Source organism: Neoarius graeffei, chromosome 6, assembly GCF_027579695.1.
Source record: "Neoarius graeffei isolate fNeoGra1 chromosome 6, fNeoGra1.pri, whole genome shotgun sequence".
Taxonomy (NCBI): Eukaryota; Metazoa; Chordata; class Actinopteri; order Siluriformes; family Ariidae; genus Neoarius; species Neoarius graeffei.
The window spans coordinates 64,736,269-64,756,648 of record NC_083574.1 but is presented as its reverse complement, the minus strand read 5'-3'; the positions used below and the strand labels follow the sequence as shown (position 1 = coordinate 64,756,648).

Here is a 20,380-nt window from a genome sequence, read left to right as displayed (position 1 = left end):
CTCACAATCTGACAGATTTGGAGTGCTTTTGCAAGGAAGAATGGGCAAATATTGCCAAGTCTAGATGTGGCAGGCTGGTAGACTCTTACCCAAAAAGAATGAATGCTGTAATCAAATCAAAAGGTGCTTCAACAAAGTATTAGTTTCAGGGTGTGCACACTTATGCAACCAGCTTATTGTATGTCCCCCCCCCCCCCCCCGGGTGGCACAGTAGTGTAGTGGTTAGTACTGTAGCCTCACAGCAAGAAGGTCCTGGGTTCAAACCCAGTGGCCGCCAAGGGCCTTTCTGTGTGGAGTTTGCATGTTGTCTGCGTGGGTTTCCTCTGGGTGCTCTGGTTCCCCCCACAGTCCAAAGACATGCAGGTTAGGCTAATTGGTGGCTCTAAATTGACCGTAGGTGTGAATGGTTGTTTGTCTCTATGTGTTAGCCCTGCGATGACCTGGCAACTTGTCTAGGGTGTTCCTACCTCTTCCCCATAGTCAGCTGGGATAAGCTCCAGCTTGCCTGTGACCCTGTACAGGATAAGTGGCTAGAGATAATGGATGGATGGATGTTTTTCCCACTAACAGATTTGTTTTTCAATTGAATTGTACAGGTTACAGGTCACATTAAAGGTGAGAAAAGTTTTGAAGTTTTGTGGGTCTACCGGAAACCCACGCACACAGACCAGTACCTACTCTTCAACTCACACCACCCACTGGAACACAAATTGGGGGTCATTAGGACCTTTTAACACAGGGCTCAGAACATTCCTACAATGGTAGATGGAAAAGAGAAGGAGAAGAATCACATCAAGAAAGCACTTCAGAATTGTGGGTATCCCAACTGGGCTTTCTTCAAGAGCAGAAAAAGGAACTGTAGAGGTCAGAGCAGGTGGGTGGAGCACAGAAGTACGGCAGGACAGAACTGAGTTAAAAAAAAACTATTTATTGTGTTCCCTTTTCAGGTTACGCACACATACTCCCAGACACACACACACAAGTCATCTGGTGCAGGAGAGAGCTCCCTTCCTCTGTTCTCTCTCTCCTTATATAGGGCGTGGTTGCTGGGAAGACACACAAACACAGGTTAATTGATCTCAGGTGAAGTGATTCTGTCACTTACCTTCCCTGACTCCGCCCTCCTGTCACAGACCGGCGCTTGACCACGCCCCCGCTGCCACATACCCCCACCACCCGACTCAGGCCGGGCGCCCGTCCGGCCTGCAGCCGACTCCCCCCCCCCCTTGACGGGAGAGGAAGTCCGCCACGACCATCTGCGCCCCCGGCCTGTGGACCACCTTGAAGTTGAAGGGTTGGAGTGCCAGATACCAACGGGTGATCCGCGCGTTGGCATCCTTCATGCGGTGGAGCCACTGGAGGGGCGCGTGGTCCGAACAGAGGGTGAAAGGGCGCCCCAGCAGGTAGTAACGGAGGGCGAGGACCGCCCACTTGATCGCCAGGCACTCCTTCTCAATCATGCTGTAGCGCCCCTCACGCACTGACAGCTTCCGACTGATGTACAGGACCGGGCGGTCCTCCCCCTCCACCTGCTGGGACAAAACGGCCCCCAGCCCTCTGTCCGACGCATCTGTCTGTAACGTAAAAGGGAGAGAGAAGTCAGGGGAGTGTAAAAGTGGCCCCCCACACAGTGCAGCCTTTACTTCAGAGAAAGCCCGCTGACACTGCTCCGTCCACTGGACCGGATCTGGCGCCCCCTTTTTAGTGAGGTCAGTCAGCGGGCTGGTGACGTCCGAATAATTAGGTATAAACCTACGATAATAGCCAGCCAGCCCCAGGAACTGTCTCACCCCCTTTTTGGTCTTGGGCCTCGGGCAGGCCGCAATCGCTGCTGTCTTATTAATTTGGGGACGCACCTGCCCGTTGCCCAAGTGGAAGCCCAGATACCGTACTTCCACCCGCCCAATTGCACACTTCTTTGGGTTGGCAGTGAGTCCCGCCCGCCTCAGCGACCTAAGGACGGCCCTCAGGTGTTGCAGGTGCCGCTGCCAGTCATTACTATAAATGATAATATCGTCCAAGTACGCGGCCGCATAGGTGGAGTGGGGCCGGAGGACCCTGTCCATCAGCCGCTGAAACGTAGCGGGCGCCCCAAACAGCCCAAACGGAAGTGTGACGAACTGGTGTAAGCCGAGCGGTGTGGAAAAGGCCGTTTTCTCCCGGGATAATGGAGTCAAGGGGATCTGCCAATATCCCTTCGTCAAATCCAGTGTCGAGTAAAAGCGAGCTGTGCCTAGTCGATCGAGCAGCTCATCAATACGAGGCATTGGGTACGCGTCGAATTTAGACACCGCGTTGACTTTTCTATAGTCCACACAGAACCGGACCGAGCCGTCGGCCTTGGGAACCAAGACCACCGGGCTGCTCCAGTCGCTGTGGGACTTCTCGACGATGCCCATTTCGAGCATGGCCTGAAGTTCCTCCCGAACCACCTTTTTTTTGTGTTCGGGTAGCCTGTAAGGGCGGCTACGCACTACCACCCCCGGGGGCGTCTCTATGTGGTGTTCTATGAGGTTAGTGCGACCGGGCAGGGGCGAGAACACATCCGAAAACTCGGCCTGCAACTGGGCGACCTCCGTGAGTTGGGTCGGGGAGAGGTGGTCTCCACAGGGGACCGGAGAGGTATGTGATGCCAATGTCCCTTTTTGAACCTCCGGCCCCAGCTCCGCCTTCTCCGGAACTGCCGACACCAACGCCACGGGGACCTCCTCGTTCCAGAGTTTTAGCAGATTGAGGTGGTAGATCTGTAGCGCCCCACCCCTGTCTGTTCGCCTCACCTCATAGTCGACGTCCCCGACTCGCCGTGTGACCTCAAAGGGCCCTTGCCACTTGGCGATCAATTTGGAGCTCGACGTGGGCAACAGTACGAGTACTTTATCTCCCGGTGTGAACTCTCTAAGGCGCGTACCCTTGTTGTACAGGCGGGCTTGCCGTTCCTGGGCCTGCCGCAAATTCTCCTGAGTTAGGTGGGTGAGCGTGTGGAGTTTTGCGCGCAGGTCCATAACGTACTGAATTTCGTTCTTACTTTGTGAAGGTCCCTCCTCCCAATTTTCCCGCAGCACGTCCAAGATGCCACGCGGCTTACGCCCATATAATAATTCGAACGGGGAGAACCCCGTGGAGGCTTTGGGGACCTCTCTCACTGAGAACAGCAAGGGTTCGAGCCACTTGTCCCAATTACGTGCGTCCTCACTTACGAATTTTTTAATAATATTTTTGAGGGTGCGGTTGAACCGTTCCACTAAACCGTCCGTTTGTGGGTGATATACGCTGGTGCGGATCGGCTTTATCCCCAATAACCCATACAGTTCGCGCAGTGTTCGTGACATAAACGTAGTGCCTTGGTCAGTCAGAATCTCTTTCGGGATTCCAACTCGGGAGATGACGCGGAAGAGTGCCTCTGCAATACTGCGTGCTGAGATATTGCGCAGAGGCACTGCTTCCGGGTATCGCGTTGCATAGTCCACCAGAACTAATATAAAGCGGTACCCTCGTGCTGACCGATCTAATGGCCCGACGAGATCCATCCCAATTCTCTCAAACGGGGTCTCGATTAACGGTAGAGGGCGCAAAGGCGCTTTTGGAATGGCCGCTGGATTTACTAACTGGCATTCGCGGCATGCCGTACACCACCTACGGACATCGCCGCGAATCCCCGGCCAATAGAATTGGGCCATTATTCGGGCTAGTGTTTTATCCTGCCCCAAGTGTCCAGCCATGGGATTAAAGTGAGCCGCCTGGAATACCAATTCCCGGCGGCTCTTTGGAATCAAAAGCTGCGTGACTCGCTCTTTAGTTTGAGTGTCCTGCGTCACTCGGTATAATCTATCCTTCAAAATCGCGAAGTAAGGGAAGGACAGGGTGGCGTTCGGCGGGAGCGTTTGACCATCGATTACTCTCACTTGGTCAAACGCATGTCGCAGAGTCTCGTCTCGCGACTGCTCTAATGGGAAATCCGCGAGGGATTCCCCAATAGAGAGAGGAGGAGCCAGCAGCTCCTCGCTCTGACGCGGAGATGACGTAGACGGCTCTGTGACAGCTGCTCCCGCCAAAGCGACACCGGGACCTCCCCCTGTCAACTGGCAGGACCCACTCTCTACTAGGCGCGTCATTAAACCCCGAAATCCCGGCCAATCCGTCCCCAAAATTAAAGAGTGGGTAAGGCGGGGATTAACCGCCGCCTTCACTATAAATTTTTCCCCTCTGAAAATAATGTGGACCGACACCAAAGGGTAGCGGTGAACATCCCCGTGCACACACAAAACCTTCACCTCTTGTGCTCCCCCCAATGCCTCGTTTTGAACCAGGCTTTGGCGAATTGAGGTCTGATTACAACCAGAATCCACCAACGCCTGATATGTAGCCCCTTGGATACTCACCGGTATGCGATACGCTCCGGCCCGATCGAGGGCGGCCTCTGGCGCGTCGGGGATCCGAACCACCGCGCCCACTTCCATTGCTGTGCACTGCTGTTGAAGGTGATCCGGCTCCCCGCAGCGCCAGCAAACCGGCCCGGGCTTTCCCTCTGCACCGGTGATCTGGGGCTCACTCACCTGAGGTGGGGGAGAGACAGACACAGAAGGGAGAAACGGGAGGGCACCGCGGGTGCGCCGGGCCGGCTGGGGAGGAGCCGGCCCCCGCCTCCGCGGTGGGGGAATGGGGCGAGGACGGGACACAGGAGGAGGGGGAGAGAGAGAGAGAGAAGAGGAGAGAGGAGATGATGTCATCTGCTGTCCTGCCACCGGGACAGCCGCCAAATGGTCCTCCTCCAGCTCGACTGCTTGATCCAACGACGCCGGGCGGTGGCACCGGACCCACTCCGCCGTTCCTGCTGGTAAGCGAGCAACGAACTGTTCCAGCACCACCTGGTCGAGGATTCCTTCGGCGTCGCGGTTGTTGGCCCTCAGCCACCGCCAGCAGGCGTCCCGGAGCTGCTGGCCAAACGCGAACGGCCGGCCGACTTCCTCCAAGCGCAGCGCGCGGAAGCGCTGGCGCTGCTGTTCTGGAGTGCGCCCCACGCGCTGGAGGACGGCCCGGCGGAGGTCCGCGTAGGCCAGCCGGCGGTCGGCAGGGAGCTGTAGCGCGGCCAGCTGTGCTTCTCCCGTGAGCAGGGGGAGGAGGCGCGCCGCGCGCTGCTCCATCGGCCACCCCGAGGCTTCGGCGACTTGCTCAAAGAGCGTGATGAACGCCTCGGGGTCATCCTGCGGGCCCATCTTGGTGACAGTGAGGGGAGACGGGCCCGCGGCAGGAGCGCTGGTGGACCCCGCCGACGCGAGGAGGTGCCGGAACGCCTGTCGATCTTCTTGTTGGGCCAACACCAGGGCCTTGAACCGCTCTTCTTGCTCCTTTCGGAGGGTGAGTAGCGCCTGGTGCTGGCTTTGCTGGGCCGTGGCAAGGGCGTGGACCAGTTCAGCAAACGGGGAGGACTCCATGGGGCTGCTGTGCTCCAGTCCCAGGTTTCAGCACCACTGTAGAGGTCAGAGCAGGTGGGTGGAGCACAGAAGTACGGCAGGACAGAACTGAGTTCAAAAAAAACTATTTATTGTGTTCCCTTTTCAGGTTACACACACATACTCCCAGACACACACACACAAGTCATCTGGTGCAGGAGAGAGCTCCCTTCCTCTGTTCTCTCTCTCCTTATATAGGGCGTGGTTGCTGGGAAGACACACAAACACAGGTTAATTGATCTCAGGTGAAGTGATTCTGTCACTTACCTTCCCTGACTCCGCCCTCCTGTCACAGACCGGCGCTTGACCACGCCCCCGCTGCCACAGGAACATAATGGACAAAGAGGATAACAGGAACAAATACAAGGACATTGTCATTCCCTACATTTCTGTTCTATCTGAGAAACTCAGGAGGGTCTTCTATAGACACAACATTCCAGTACATTTCAGACCCAGTAACACCCTGAAGCAGAAACTGGTCCACCCTAAGGACAGAATAGCCAGACACAAACAGGACAACATATGGCCCTTTTCCACTACCCTTTTTCAGCTCACTTCAGCTCGCTTCAGCTCACTTCAGCCCGACACGGCTCGCGTTTCGACTACCAAAAACCAGCACGACTCAGCTCGCTTCAGCCCTGCTTAGCCCCTAAAACTCGCACCGTTTTGGAGTGGGGCTAAAGCGAGCCAAACCGTGCCGAGTGAGGCTGGGGGCGTGAGCAGACACTCCCCTGTGCACTGACTGGTGAGGAGGAGTGTCCTCACATGCCCACACACGCCCCGCGAGCACGCTGGGATCTGTAAACACCGCAAACCCGGAAGAAGGAGAATTACGAATTGCGAGAATTTCTGAAGCCTTATGCGCCTCGCCTCATCTATACGCTCTTGCCAGTATCTGTCCGCGTTGTCGGTGACAACAAGCCACAGCACCAAGACCAGCAACACTAACGACTCCATGTCCTCCATGTTTATTGTTTACTATTCGGGTCGTGAGACTACCGCTTAAAAGCTCACTGATGTCACTGTTTGCGCTGCTTAACGACATCACGTGACGTCCACCCACTTTCGCTAACTCCACCCAATGTGTCCACCCACTTCCAGCCAGCACAGTTCAGCGCAGTTGTAGTCGAAATGCAACTCCAACAGCCCCGCTCAGCTCGACTCAGCACGGCACGGCTCAGCCCGACTCAGCCGCATTTGTAGTGGAAAAGCGGCAATAGTGTATGCAATTCAGTGCAGTGAAGAATGTTCAGACTCGTATATTGGGGAAACAAAACAACCACTTCACAGGTGCATGGCTCAACACAGGAGAGCCAGTTCCTCAGGCCAGGATTCTGCTGTCTATCTTCATCTTAACAACAAAGGACACTCATTTCAGGATTGCAGCATATGCATTTTAGCCAGAAAGGATCGTTGGTATGAGTGAGGAGTTAAAGAAGCCATTTTTGTCAACCTGGAACGGCCATCACTGAACAGAGGTGGTGGTCTAAGACATCATTTATCAGCCACCTACAATGCAGTCCTTGGTACACTTCCCAGACAACTGAATGCACACCAAAACCCAGCTGTTTTCAGTGACTCACAGGAGGACAGACTGAACCAACAATCCATTGATCACCCCAACGACTCTCTAGACCGTTCACACCCAGCCCCCAGTGACCCACACCAACAGGATGACTCAACGACACCTTAGGATTGCTTTTCATCCATGAGAGGCTAAATACCTGATACTCCCTATTAGTCAGACAGAACTGAAGAAGCCCTTTGGATGAGAGGTGAAACATCTTCAAGAATCTTCAAGCAAGTCCAGTTGCTCTCTTTTACCACCCACAGTTTACTATGACCTGGATGACTGAGAATCGTCACAGACATGTTTCCACACACTTTGGGATGAGAACCCTTCGACTGGTGTGGGAGTATGAGAGGACGTCCAGAAAACTGGCAGACTACAGACACCACCTGCGTTTCAACCTAAGATGCCAACAATCCAACATTATCCCCATCAGCCAACGCCTGTATTCAACCATCAAAGGACACAGAGCTGAAATAATCCTCCAGAAAGCCCAGGAGCAGCTGCTCAACGAGAGAGTGAGACAAGTACATTTCACCATTGATGCTCTCCAGAACAAGACTGAACTGTTGTTTGAAGAGTTGACAGTACTTCTTCCCAGTAAAGTTTTGGAATGAGTCTCTGAGTTTGCTGAGAAGGCACAGATTTCACAACATACCAAAGGCAAGGAATGACAGATGCACAAATTTCAAACATTGCTGTCTAAAACCACCTCTTCCAGCAAGACAGAAGTGCTGACTTGGAGGAAGAAATCTGACCAGGCTACACAACCAGACATAGAAGAGAAATGGGTGAAGAACTTATCCAACAGGGTACTCACCCAACCAGGGAAAGATGTTTTATCCAAGGGACTTAACTTTGCAGTTTCACCAGAGCAGATGCCAGTGGTAGACCTCATCACAGCCAGAGTCAGCCATCAGAAAACAACAATCTGACCAACACAGAGGCAGAACAACTTAGACTGAAGATATCAGCTGCTCTGTCCAGTGCAAAAGCACCCCCCTCCAACCTCACCAGCCAAGAAAGGAGGGCTCTTACATTGCTTCAAAGAGACTGGAACATCACCATCCTTCCTGCTGACAAACGGAGATGCACAGTGGTACTAAACACAGCAGACTACCACTCAAAGATGACCAGTCTCCTCAGCGACACAACCACCTATGAAACCTTGAGGTGGGACTCCACCAGTTGTTACAAAAAGAAAGTTGTTAGCTGCCTGCAACAACTAGAAAAGGACCAAGCCATCAACCGATCTCTGTACTACAGATTGCACCCTGGGGAAGCCGTTCCTCTCATATACAGACTCCCTAAGATTCACAAGGAAGGAGCTCCACTCAGACCTATCATCAGCAGTATAAACTCTGTCACCTATAACATTGCCAAACATCTAGCCTCCATCCTGGCTCCTCTTGTTGGAAACATGCCACATCATGTCAAAAACTCCCAAGATTTTGCTACTAAAGTTGCAGACCTCAAAATAGACTCAGATGAAACCATGGTTTCCTACAATGTCACTTCTCTATTCACCTGCATTCCCACCACAGAAGCAGTCGAATCTGTTAGAAAACAATTCCTTCAAGACAGCATCTTACTGGACAGAACGAACCTCACCACGGACCAGATTTGCACCCTGCTTGACCTCTGCCTGACCACCATCTATTTCCAGTTTAATTAAAGTTTCTACAGACAGAAGCATAGATGCATCATGGGCTCACCGGTGTCCCCTATTGTGGCCAATCTTTACATGGAGGAAATGGAATATAAAGCTTTGGCCACTTTTTCAGGAGTTGCTCCCAGCCACTGGTTCAGATATGTGTATGACACCTGGGTTAAAATCAAAACCCATGAGGTGGAAGCCTTCTCTAAGCACATCAATGCAGTGGATATCAACATCAATTTCACCAGGGAGGATGTCAGTGGGAATAATCTAGCCTTCTTGGATTGTGACGTACACATTAGACAAGACAGAAGCCTTAGCATCGAGGTCTACTGGAAATCCACACACACAGACCAGTACCTAGTCTTTGACTCACACCACCCACTGGAACACAAATTGGGGATCATTAGGACCTTGCAACACAGGGCTCAGAACATTCCTACGACAGTAGAGGGAAAAGAGAAAGAGCAGAATCATATCAAGAAAGCACTTCAGAATTGCAGGTATCCCAACTGGGCTTTCTTCAAGAGGAGAAAAAGGAACATAACAGACAAGGAGGATAACAGGAACAAAAACAAGAACATTGTAATTCCCTACATTTCTGCTCTATCTGAGAAACTCAGGAGGATCTTCTATAAACACAACATTCTGGTACATTTCAGACCCAGTAATACCCTGAAGCAGAAACTGATCCACCCTAAGGACAGAATAGCCAGACACAAACAGGACAACATAGTGTATGCAATTCAGCGCAGTGAGGAATGCTCGGACTCTTATATTGGGGAAATAAAACAACCGCTTCACAGGCACATGGCTCAACACAGGAGAGCCAGTTCCTCAGGCCAGGTCTCTGCTTTCTATCTTCATCTTAACAACAAAGGACACTCATTTCAGGATTGCAACATACGCATTTTAGCCAGAGAGGATCGTTGGTATGAGTGAGGAGTTAAAGAAGCCATTTTTGTCAACCTGGAGCGGCCATCACTGAACAGAGGTGGTGGTCTAAGACATCATTTATCAGCCACCTACAATTCAGTCCTTGGCACACTTCCCAGACAACTGAATGCACACCAAAACCCTGCTGTTTTCAGTGACTCACAGGAGGACAGAGAGAACCAACAATCCATTGATCACCCCAACGACTCTCTAGGCCATTCACACCCAGCCCCCAGGGACCCACACCAACAGGATGACTCAACGACACCTGAGGATTGCTTTTCATCCATGAGAGGATAAATACCTGATACTCCCTATTAGTCAGACAGAACTGAAGAAGCCTTTTGGATGAGAGGTGAAATGTCTTCAAGAATCTTCAAGTAAGTCCAGTTGCTCTCTTTTACCACCCAGTTTACTATGACCTGGATGACTGAGAATCTTCACAGAAATTATTTATTGCAGTCTCATTTTTTTTAATCAGAAAAAGCTATCATTTTAACATAGTGTGTACACTTTTTATATCCACTGTATAATGTTTCTATTCTTTCATAAAGTAATGTAGTCTAAACCAGTGATGAAATGCTTCATTACCCATTTATGTTACTCTGTCGCACACAGACAACTCAGCTTCTTAAATTATCTCATGTTTTGATATAAATCATGTTAGGATATTAAACATGTCTAACCAGCTGTCTCTGTGTCAGTGACTGTTTGCTTCCAGATTGATCCATGAGGCAGAATCTCTTAGACAGCAGCGGTCTACATTCCTAGATCATACTTTGTCAATTCAACATCCTTCATTACAGATAGATCAAAACCTACCTAGATAGCAAAAGGGCGTTGATTCGATGGGGAATCATTGGCATGTTCTTTGACCATACGTCGTCGAATCATCGTGGATCACCGGCGTTGATTCAACACCGCTTTGCTCATACGAGTTTGCGTTGAAACGACGTTGAAAAGTGGATGGTGGCCGACAGAGAATAGACCCCCTTTCACCCTTTATTCAACTACGGATTTCGGTCGATTTATAGTTTAATTTTCGGCAATGATTCATCCAACTTTACTTCCTGTTTTATGTACAACAGGAAGGCTACAAATTAAGCAAAAGAGGCTAAATTAAACTAGCTAACAATAAAGCATTGGGGCTCTTGCCTAGGATGAACACACACATGCATACTTCAACCATGAAAGTGAAACTTAATTTATATCAATGTGCGTAGGCTACGTCCTGTTTTATGTACAACAGGATATAAAAATGCATGCAACAATGCACCTCTCCTAATGTTTGTCAAGCTATCTAATGAGGCATAACTTTTAACATTTATAAGGAACAGAACACACTTGAACAAGTTCTTAGAAACATTTTATGATTTATTTATAATTTATAATTGTGGCCTATATTCCTCCTGCGGCGCAGACACCTGTACATGGAAACAGAAAAACATAATCAAAATTAATTTGATGCAGCATTGATAAAGAAAGTCAGCAGTAGGCTATGGGTTTCTAAATGCCACCCTACCTCATGTCTCCTCATCCCTCCCTCTCTCTCTGGAGCATACTTAAGCCATTTCTTGATTGCGTCACTAAAAGTAGCGTGTGTGCTCCCTGGCAGCTGCTTTTGTAGAGCATCTGAAAGAAAAAGAACAAAACAACATTGAAACTTTGCATGGTGATAATTGTTAAAGTTTGAGTTGTTAAGACTATGCACGTCACACTCTAGTGGTAGGTGGCAAGTAATGGTACTAGTACAGAAAATATATGTAAAAATCAGAAACCATAGATGTGAATCTTGTGACAATTTAAATGGGATTAAAAAAAAAAAATTTTAATTTCCCCATTGACACAAAGCGGAAATAGAAATGCCACTACCGGACCGTTCGTCACTCAGTCAGCCTCCCTGGACTTGCCTGCACACCTGCTTTTTCTGAGTAAGGCGCCTGGTGAGTTTCTTAATCCTTTTTAATCCTTTGCATCTTTCACAATATGTTTGTCGTTGTCGTTATAATCGTAATGTTACAGTTAGTGAAGGAGTTATCAAAGAACGTTTAGAAGTAGTGTGCAAGTACTTGCGACAGCTTACTATTTTACTCTCTTTTACAGCTTTGTGCACATGCATAACCTACCAAACAGGACATCATGGATCTTGGTGTCCTTAAACGCAGTTTTTTCCCCCTTTCCAGCCCAGTTAAATTGGCTGGCCAAGCTGTTGACCAGGAGGCTACGCAGCATCCGCCTCACTGTGACCCCTACGTCGGTTTCTCCACAAAGGGCTAAGGTAGACACCTGATAGAATAAAATGTAGCATGAAGACAATAATGAGAAAGTATTCAGTGTTTATCATTGTTTCATTGATTCACAATGATATTAAGTATTTGTGTTTCTTTTTGCAGGTGTTGCAGATGACTGGAAAGGAAAGGTAAGACTCAATAAGTACCATTAGCTGCTTTTGTTTGGCATCTTCCTTCACCAGGGCCTCTGCTGCCAAAAACTCCTCCATGGTGGAGAGTGGGAGCTTGATTAGGGGCAATGTCTGGGGTGTGTCTTGTCTCCCCATCTCTCTCCTTAGGGCCCTGACCTCTTGCGCCAGCCTTCCTACTTCCCCCTTCAGCTCCCTGTTTTCCTCCCTCAGCTGGCTAAGGAGAGCGATGACTGTGCTGATGCCCATGTCTGTTAAGTAACACCAAACATTAGGACTTTTATTTCATATTGCTGGTCATTTTTGAACAGTGATTACAGTTGATGACTCACCACGCAGCAACTGATTGTTCCCCTGTTGCGATGGCAGAGGTGTGGCTGAAATATCAGAGAGTACAATTTAGTTCACTTCAAGGTGCGCCTTAATTTAATTTCTGTTCTAAATTCACAATTTTCATGTTGATTGATTGATTTCCTCTTTGACTTACCATGGAAGCGGTGACGTGGCTGGGGTCAATCTGAAAAATTGTATAGTCAGTTGATCAAAATGCATCTACATAGATATTTGTTTGTCGTTTTGTTGTTTTTTTGTCATTTTTGGCATAAATAAAGGCAATGCATAGTTACCATGGGTTAGTGGCTGGCTGTGAAGGAAAGGGCCTGGCAGGGTTTCTGAAGACGGTGAATCTGAAAAATAGTAAGCAGTCAGTTTTCCTCCCTCAGCTGGCCAAGGAGAGCGATGACTGTGCTGATGCCCATGTCTGTTAAGTAACACCAAACATTAGGACTTTTATTTCATATTGCTGGTCATTTTTGAACAGTGATTACAGTTGATGACTCACCACGCAGCAACTGATTGTTCCCCTGTTGCGATGGCAGAGGTGTGGCTGAAATATCAGAGAGTACAATTTAGTTCACTTCAAGGTGCGCCTTAATTTAATTTCTGTTCTAAATTCACAATTTTCATGTTGATTGATTGATTTCCTCTTTGACTTACCATGGAAGCGGTGACGTGGCTGGGGTGAATCTGAAAAATTGTATAGTCAGTTGATCAAAACACATCTACATAGATATTTGTTTGTTGTTTTGTTTTGTTTTTTTAGTCGTTTATGGCATAAATCAAGGCAATGCATAGTTACCATGGGTTAGTGGCTGGCTGTGAAGGAAAGGGCCTGGCGGGGTTTCTGACGACGGTGAATCTGAAAAATAGTAAGCAGTCAGTTGATCAAAACATATCTTCACTTACTCATTGGTATTTTAATTTCTGGCATAAATAAAGGAAATTCATAGTTACCATGAGTTAATGGCTGTCTCTGAAGAAACAGGCCTGGCTGGGTGTCTGAAGACGGAAATGAAAGCATTATTATTTCAGACAACTTCTAGGTCTTTAGTAGAACAACAACAACAAGTGGTACAGATAGTCACCTTCATTAAGGGAGGGGAATTGCCACTCGCTGTCCAGCTGAGTGGCGTCAATAGATGGTGGCCTCCTCCCCCTACGGCTTGGTCCTGCCTCCTCCTCGTTGTCCTCCTCCAAATACCTTTTGTTTGGTCTTTAAAATAAACCCAGGACCTTACTGACACAGCTCAAAACACAAACGAAACCGTAATTGAACTTATAACTGCAAGTTGTGATTTAAAAAAGAAAACACTTTTACCGTCTTTTCCTTGGCCCCATCTCACCATCATCCGATTGCAGGTCTGCTGTAAGGCAGCCTTCCTCAAGCGATCGGGTCAGGTAACGTCTTGCTTTGGCAAAGGTGCCTGAAAGGGAAGGCAGTCTTAATGAAATTGGCTTAATGCAGTATTGAAGTATTGTCATTGGTTTAATGAAGTAGCTATGCAGCTCACCACAGGTTGCCAGCACCCTTATTTTTTGATGGAATCGCCATCCTTGTCCCGGGGGGGTTGCAGTTCATGGCGGCCTTCACAGCTTTGTTTCCGCCAAAGGGTGGCCAGTAGCATCCCACTTCTCCGTCAACATCTACCACCCAGCTGGACGACACAACTGCTGCACTCCGGTCTTGGAATTCCACAACTTTCCAAATCTGTGCCATCTATAATAAAAAAAATAAAAAAAGTACTCCATGGAAAGGATAGTTAGTGCCTGCCATCCAGCTGGAGTACCCCAACTGTCCAGATTCCTTCTAATGCATAAGTAAAGATGTGTTTCTTTGTGTGTGTGTGGTTTTTTTTGTGTGTTTTTTTTTTTCTTCCCATATAGGTTTACGAATGGTGACGAAGAGGGATTGCCACAAAGGTCTCTCCATCTGGGAACAACACACATTTGCCCTGGACAACCTCAAGCCGGTCAACGTTAAGGCAGCTGTCCATGCCAAATACTCTGTAGCAGCCAATGCTTGTGGAGGGGCAAGGATAGTGGAAATATGACTCCCTCCTCTTGAATTTCATGTAAACCACAAAGACAGAGTCACCATGTTTAATTATGTTTTTCACCATTACGATTTCATTTTTAATCACTAGGCAATCATCGCCCTACTTTGAAGAAAAACAGAAATCATTGAAATGCACTTTTTTAAATTGCTGGCCAGAACTTAAGTGTTGGGGTAATGGGCCCTCCTGGTGTGGGTGTAACAACTGTGGTTGTGTAGGTGGTGGTGGAAATAAACAAACTGGCTCCTCTGAAAGGCGTTTGACAACCTGTTGTAAAGGTTGAGATGGCTTGCGTAGCATTTTTTTTAGTTTACCCAAATAATTCTCGTAAGGAAAGGATGAGATGTTGTCTAGGGAACCATACTGGCGGTACTCATGTGTCAGATGTATTGTTTGATGTACGCTAAACACAATCTCATCTTTACCATACACCTCTCCAAAATCTCATCTCATCTCATTATCTCTAGCCGCTTTATCCTGTTCTACAGGGTCGCAGGCAAGCTGGAGCCTATCCCAGCTGACTACGGGAGAAAGGCGGGGTACACCCTGGACAAGTCGCCAGGTCATCACAGGGCTGACACATAGACACAGACAACCATTCACACTCACATTCACACCTACGCTCAATTTAGAGTCACCAGTTAACCTAACCTGCATGTCTTTGGACTGTGGGGGAAACCGGAGCACCCGGAGGAAACCCACGTGGACACGGGGAGAACATGCAAACTCCGCACAGAAAGGCCCTCGCCGGCCACGGGGCTCAAACCCGGACCTTCTTGCTGTGAGGCGACAGCGCTAACCACTACACCACCGTGCCACCCCCCTCTCCAAAATGCTTTACAAAAGCCATTAACAATTTTTCGGAAAAACAAACCATACTTTCAGAAATGTTTGGTGTGAGTAGCAAAAACATGGCCACAGAAAACAACATGAAGTTTTCATAGAGATCTTGTGGAAGAATGTCCCTCAGAACTAATGGCCCACTGTAAATCATAAATTGGCGCAGCTCTGCCGCTTTCCACCTATCAGTTTCGGTGAGTTCACGGGGTTTCCGTGCAAATTCAGCTGGAGTATAGGGATGAAGCTGTATTAACTTTTCGGAGATGGCTTTAATGGCTCTTGTAGGCTGCCTTGTAGAGTTTTTCCCCCTCATCCAAAAATGTATCAAATTTTTCATAACGCCAAGGCAACATAAATGCATATAATCTATTGGGAAGGCAGACACCATTTTCACCAGACCCGTCAGAGGACTTCTGTTGATGTGGTGGTCCTCATCTACCATATTTTCAAACTCCTCGTCTGACCTTAGCCTAACATCAGTCTCAGGATACGTCATTTTTTTCTGCCAAATACCAGTCTGATGGCATTTATCGCATCCGGAGTACCCATTATGGCATTTAATTTGTTTTACAAATGCTCGAGCAGGAGCATCACAAATGAAGGATGAAATGGCCACCCTCAGCTTTCTACCTCCAAATGTTACCCCATTGCAAAGCAGATCAGAGAGGTCTTTAACAAACTGCGTCAGATAATCAAACACATTGGAGGGTTTTCCAGGGCCACAAAAGATGCCAACTAAAAATGGTGTTCTGGTGTAATCGCAATCAATCAGTGCCAAAATAGGCCAAAACTGAAGCCTGGTGCTTTTGAAAATAGGGAGACCATCGATGTTAAATTGAACTCTTATTGTTTGAATAACATCTGGTAAATGGATTGTGCTTAATTTGGACAAAATTCCCTTTGCCAAGCCAAAATGGAAGTATTCCCCATTACCTACGGTCTGTAATGGTACTGCAGGCTTAGTGCCCAATAAGGTCCTAGCATCCTTGGGCAGTTCAGGGTGGCTTGTTCTCAAAATGGTTAACAGAGCAGTAATGGCAATCAAAGGCACAGAGAATGATGCAGCCCAGTGTTTTAATTTTTGGTGAAGCCCTGACTCTTCAAAAGAGTCACCATCAATATGACTGTCACTGTCACCCTCTGAAGACATGCTACTGCTGTCAGACTCTGCATCACTGCACCCTCCCAACTCAACAGAATCCCCACCATCCTCATCTAAACCCATTGATGATGCAGGCCTGGGTGATGCAATTGAAGGAGAGACTTGAGCAGCAGGATTACCCAGAGCTGACTCAAAATCGGACAGAATCTGCCTTTCTGACATTTCAGTAGCTGTCACAACACGTCTTCTTTTTGACCAATAAGAAGCCATGTTCTCTCCCCTAAAGAAATAAATGTCTGCAGTACCTTTTGAGGGAATGACGGGGTAGTGGTCTTCAGGTTCCATTGAGGTAAGCATGGGGGGAACAAAGACAACAACATTTACATCATTACATTTGAAATAACCTTACACACACACACACACACACACAGTTCAAACAATTGTTTTATAGAAAGTTCTGTTTTAATACCAACAATGTTTTAACAATGTCTGGAGTCATGTTCTAATGGCTGCGACCCATACTGCCCTACAAAGCCAAAAGACCTTAATATCACTTAAGGTCAACATGAGTTATTGCCATTTTTGGAACAGAGGACATCAGTTGTATCATGTGATGAATTATTTCGAGTCATTTCTGTTTTTTTCTGGTAACAATAAGACGTTGTTTTTACCGTAACTTCCAAAAGCAAAGGGAAAACCAAGGCAGAAGCCTGTAATGAGTCTGATGAGTTAAGGTCTTTTGGCTTTGTAGGGCAGTATAGGCCTACAGCGTTACAAAGCCCAGCCCCCTCAAGCCGGGTATAGAGCTACCGGTTATAACCACGGCCTATATACTCGATTGAAATGCTTTGTTTTCACTCCATCAAGACCACTACTTTGACTAGTTTTCGACTAAACAATGCATCTGCATGTTTATTGTATTAGTTGAGGGAATATAAGCAATTTCGTTCGTGGTACCTCAAACAAAGTGGTCACTACAGAAGCGTTGGTAGCTGGATAATCTTTAAAGTTCATGGCCGCGAGGCGCGACCCATGGCTACACAAAAGAACAGGTCAGCTCAAAACGACATGCGACCTAGGCCTACATGCTCGATTTAAACGCTAAGTTTTCACACCAACGCTAAGTTTTCACTCCAACAAGACAACTACTTCGACTCGTTTTTCGATTGAATAATGCATCTGCATTGTTGTTGTTTCAAATGGATACTAGTTGAGGGAAATTTCTCCAACGCGTGATATGACTGAAGTTCATCATAACTTCTTAAACTGCTTGAAATTGTATTCGAAATTCCCTTTATTAATAGTGACTGAATAATGGTACGTACCAGATGTCCAGGGATGAATGAAAATGTAGCGTGGTCCAGTGTTTTTCTCAGTGGTCCAAGTGTCACAGCAGGCCAATCCACAAGAGAGTCGCAATCCAACCGAGTGGTGTGGGAGTTTCACGTGCACCCAGGTATATAACGAAAATGATGTCATCCAGTAAACAGCAGTGGTAATCGCACTGAATTATGGGACATTATGAATTAAATAATTATAATTATAAATTATAAATTATAATTATAATTATAAATTAGAATGAATTTATGATCATCTTGGAAATGTTAAGTTATTTGCAAAAAAACTTTCAAAGATAGGTCAAATCCATTGCTGAGTTAAGAAAGTAAACTGTTTTTTGTTCTTTTTTTATCATTTACTTATCATTATCACTTATATCATTTACTCGTATCTATGTGTAAGCAGGATAAGACAAACAGTGGCAATTTATATTCTGAACAATTAGCTCATCCTACCAATGTTGAAAACTGGCCGGCAAAAGTGACGATGGTTCAACATCGTATATTCAACCTTCTCTGACGGTCGACAGATCACCCTTTACCCACGGTGATTCAACAGTGATAAATTGACCTTCTCCGACGGTTCATGGCGCCGTTTCAGCGTTGATTTTCTGACTTACGACGGAAACCGACATTCTGACCAAGAATCGATGCCGTTTCAACGTCCCTCTGCTATCTATTAAATAGGAGTCTAGGATTATTTTTGCTATCTTCTATTAGGGAGGAGAGATATGTTGCTCTAGCTTTTCTGTACTTCAGGAAGCTCTCCTTCCAAGCTAATTTGAACACTACCAATTTTGTTTGACGCCATGTACGTTCCAATTTTAGAGTGGTCTGTTTTAAAGCGTGAGTGCCATCTTTATACCAGGGTGCTAATTTTTTCTCTTTGATCATTTTCATTTTAAGTGGACCTACATTATCTAAAGTATAGCAGAATGTTGACTCTAAGCATTCAGTTGCCTGATCAAGTTCTGTGGGGGCTGACAGTGACCAAATCAAAGTTGATAACTCTAGGAGATCATTTATGAAACTCTGTGCAGTAATTGATGTGAATGTACATTTAATACAGTAGCATGGTGAGGTGCATATATTATTACTCAGACATATTTTGAATGAGATGAGATAATGATCTGAGATAACTTCAGACTGTGGAAGTGTGTCTAAATTTTCTGTGTTTAACCCAAATTAGATCAAGAGTGTGACCACCATTATCGGTCGGTCCTAGGACAATCTCATTAACACCTACTGAATCTAAAATGGACACAAACACTGTTTTCAAAGGGTCTTCTGGGTTATCGAAATGAATATTAAAATCTCCCACAACTAAAGCTTTGTCTAAGGAACTAACCAGGTCTGAGATAAAATCTTCAAATTCAGAAAGAAAATCAGAATATTGCCCGAGGGGCCTATAAACAATAAGTAATGAAATTAACTGGGTAGACTTATTTTAGGAGGCTACATACATTATATTAGTATAAAGAACTTCAAATGTATTAAATTTATAACCAGTTTTTTTTTTTGTTACACCTAGATCATCATTATAAATAACCGCAATGCCTCCTCCTCTGCCAGTTAAATGAAGCTGATGTTGATAACTGTATCCAGGAAGACTACATTGGTGCTTGAAATTTTGTGAACCCTTTAGAATTTTCTATATTTCTGCATAAATATGACCTAAAACATCAAATTTTCATACAAACCTTAAAAGTAGATAAAGAGAACCCAGTTAAACAAATGAAACAAAAATATTATACTTGGTCATTTATTTATTGAGGAAAATGATCCAATATTACATGTCTGTGAGTGGCAAAAGTATGTGAGCCTCTAGGATGAGCAGTTAATTTGAAGGTGAAATTAGAGTCAGGTGTTTTCAATCAATGGGAAGACAATCTGGTGTGAGTGGGCACCCTATTTTATTTAAAGAACAGGGATATATCAAAGTCTGATCTTCACAACACGTTTGTGGAAGTGCATCCTTTTACGAACAAAGGAGATTTCTGAGGACCTCAGAAAAAGCGTTGTTGATGCTCATCAGGCTGGGAAAGGTTACAAAACCATCTCTAAAGAGTTTGGACTCCACCAATCCACAGTCAGACAGATTGTGTACAAATGGAGGAAATTCAAGACCATTGTTACCCTCCCCAGCAGTGGTTGACCAACAAAAAGCAAGGCATGTAATAGTCGGTGAGGTCACAGAGGACCCCAGGGTAACTTCTAAGCAACTGAAGGCCTCTCTCACATTGGCTAATGTTAAGGTTCATGAGTCCACCATCAGGAGAACACTGAACAACAACGGTGTGCATGGCAGGGTTGCAAGGAGAAAGCCATTGCTCTCCAAAAAGAACATTGCTGCTCATCTGCAGTTTGCTAAAGATCATGTGGACAAGCCAGAAGGCTATTGGAAATAGCTGGATAAGACATAAATAGAACTTTTGGGTTTAAATGAGAAGTGTTATGTTTGGAGAAAGGAAAACACTGCATTCCAGCATAAGAACCTTATCCCATCTGTGAAACATGGTGGCGATAGTATCATGGTTTGGGCCTGTTTAGCTGCATCTGTGCCAGGATGGCTTGCCATCATTGATAGAACAATGAATTCTGAATTATACCAGCAAATTCTAAAGGAAAATTCCAGGACATCTGTCCATGAACTGAATCTCAAGAGAAGGTGGGTTA

At 46.6% G+C, this 20,380-nt stretch overlaps 1 long non-coding RNA gene across 1 annotated transcript; it reads right to left on the bottom strand.

Moving 5' to 3' along the window:
• Window positions 1-12,722: 12,722 nt before the first annotated feature.
• On the bottom strand, window positions 12,723-13,231 carry LOC132887501 (uncharacterized). The gene is made up of 4 exons (XR_009654833.1): window positions 13,171-13,231; window positions 13,029-13,058; window positions 12,874-12,918; window positions 12,723-12,792 (listed from the first exon to the last, which is right to left on the bottom strand). It is a non-coding gene; the product is annotated as an uncharacterized LOC132887501 (long non-coding RNA).
• Window positions 13,232-20,380: the final 7,149 nt, after the last annotated feature.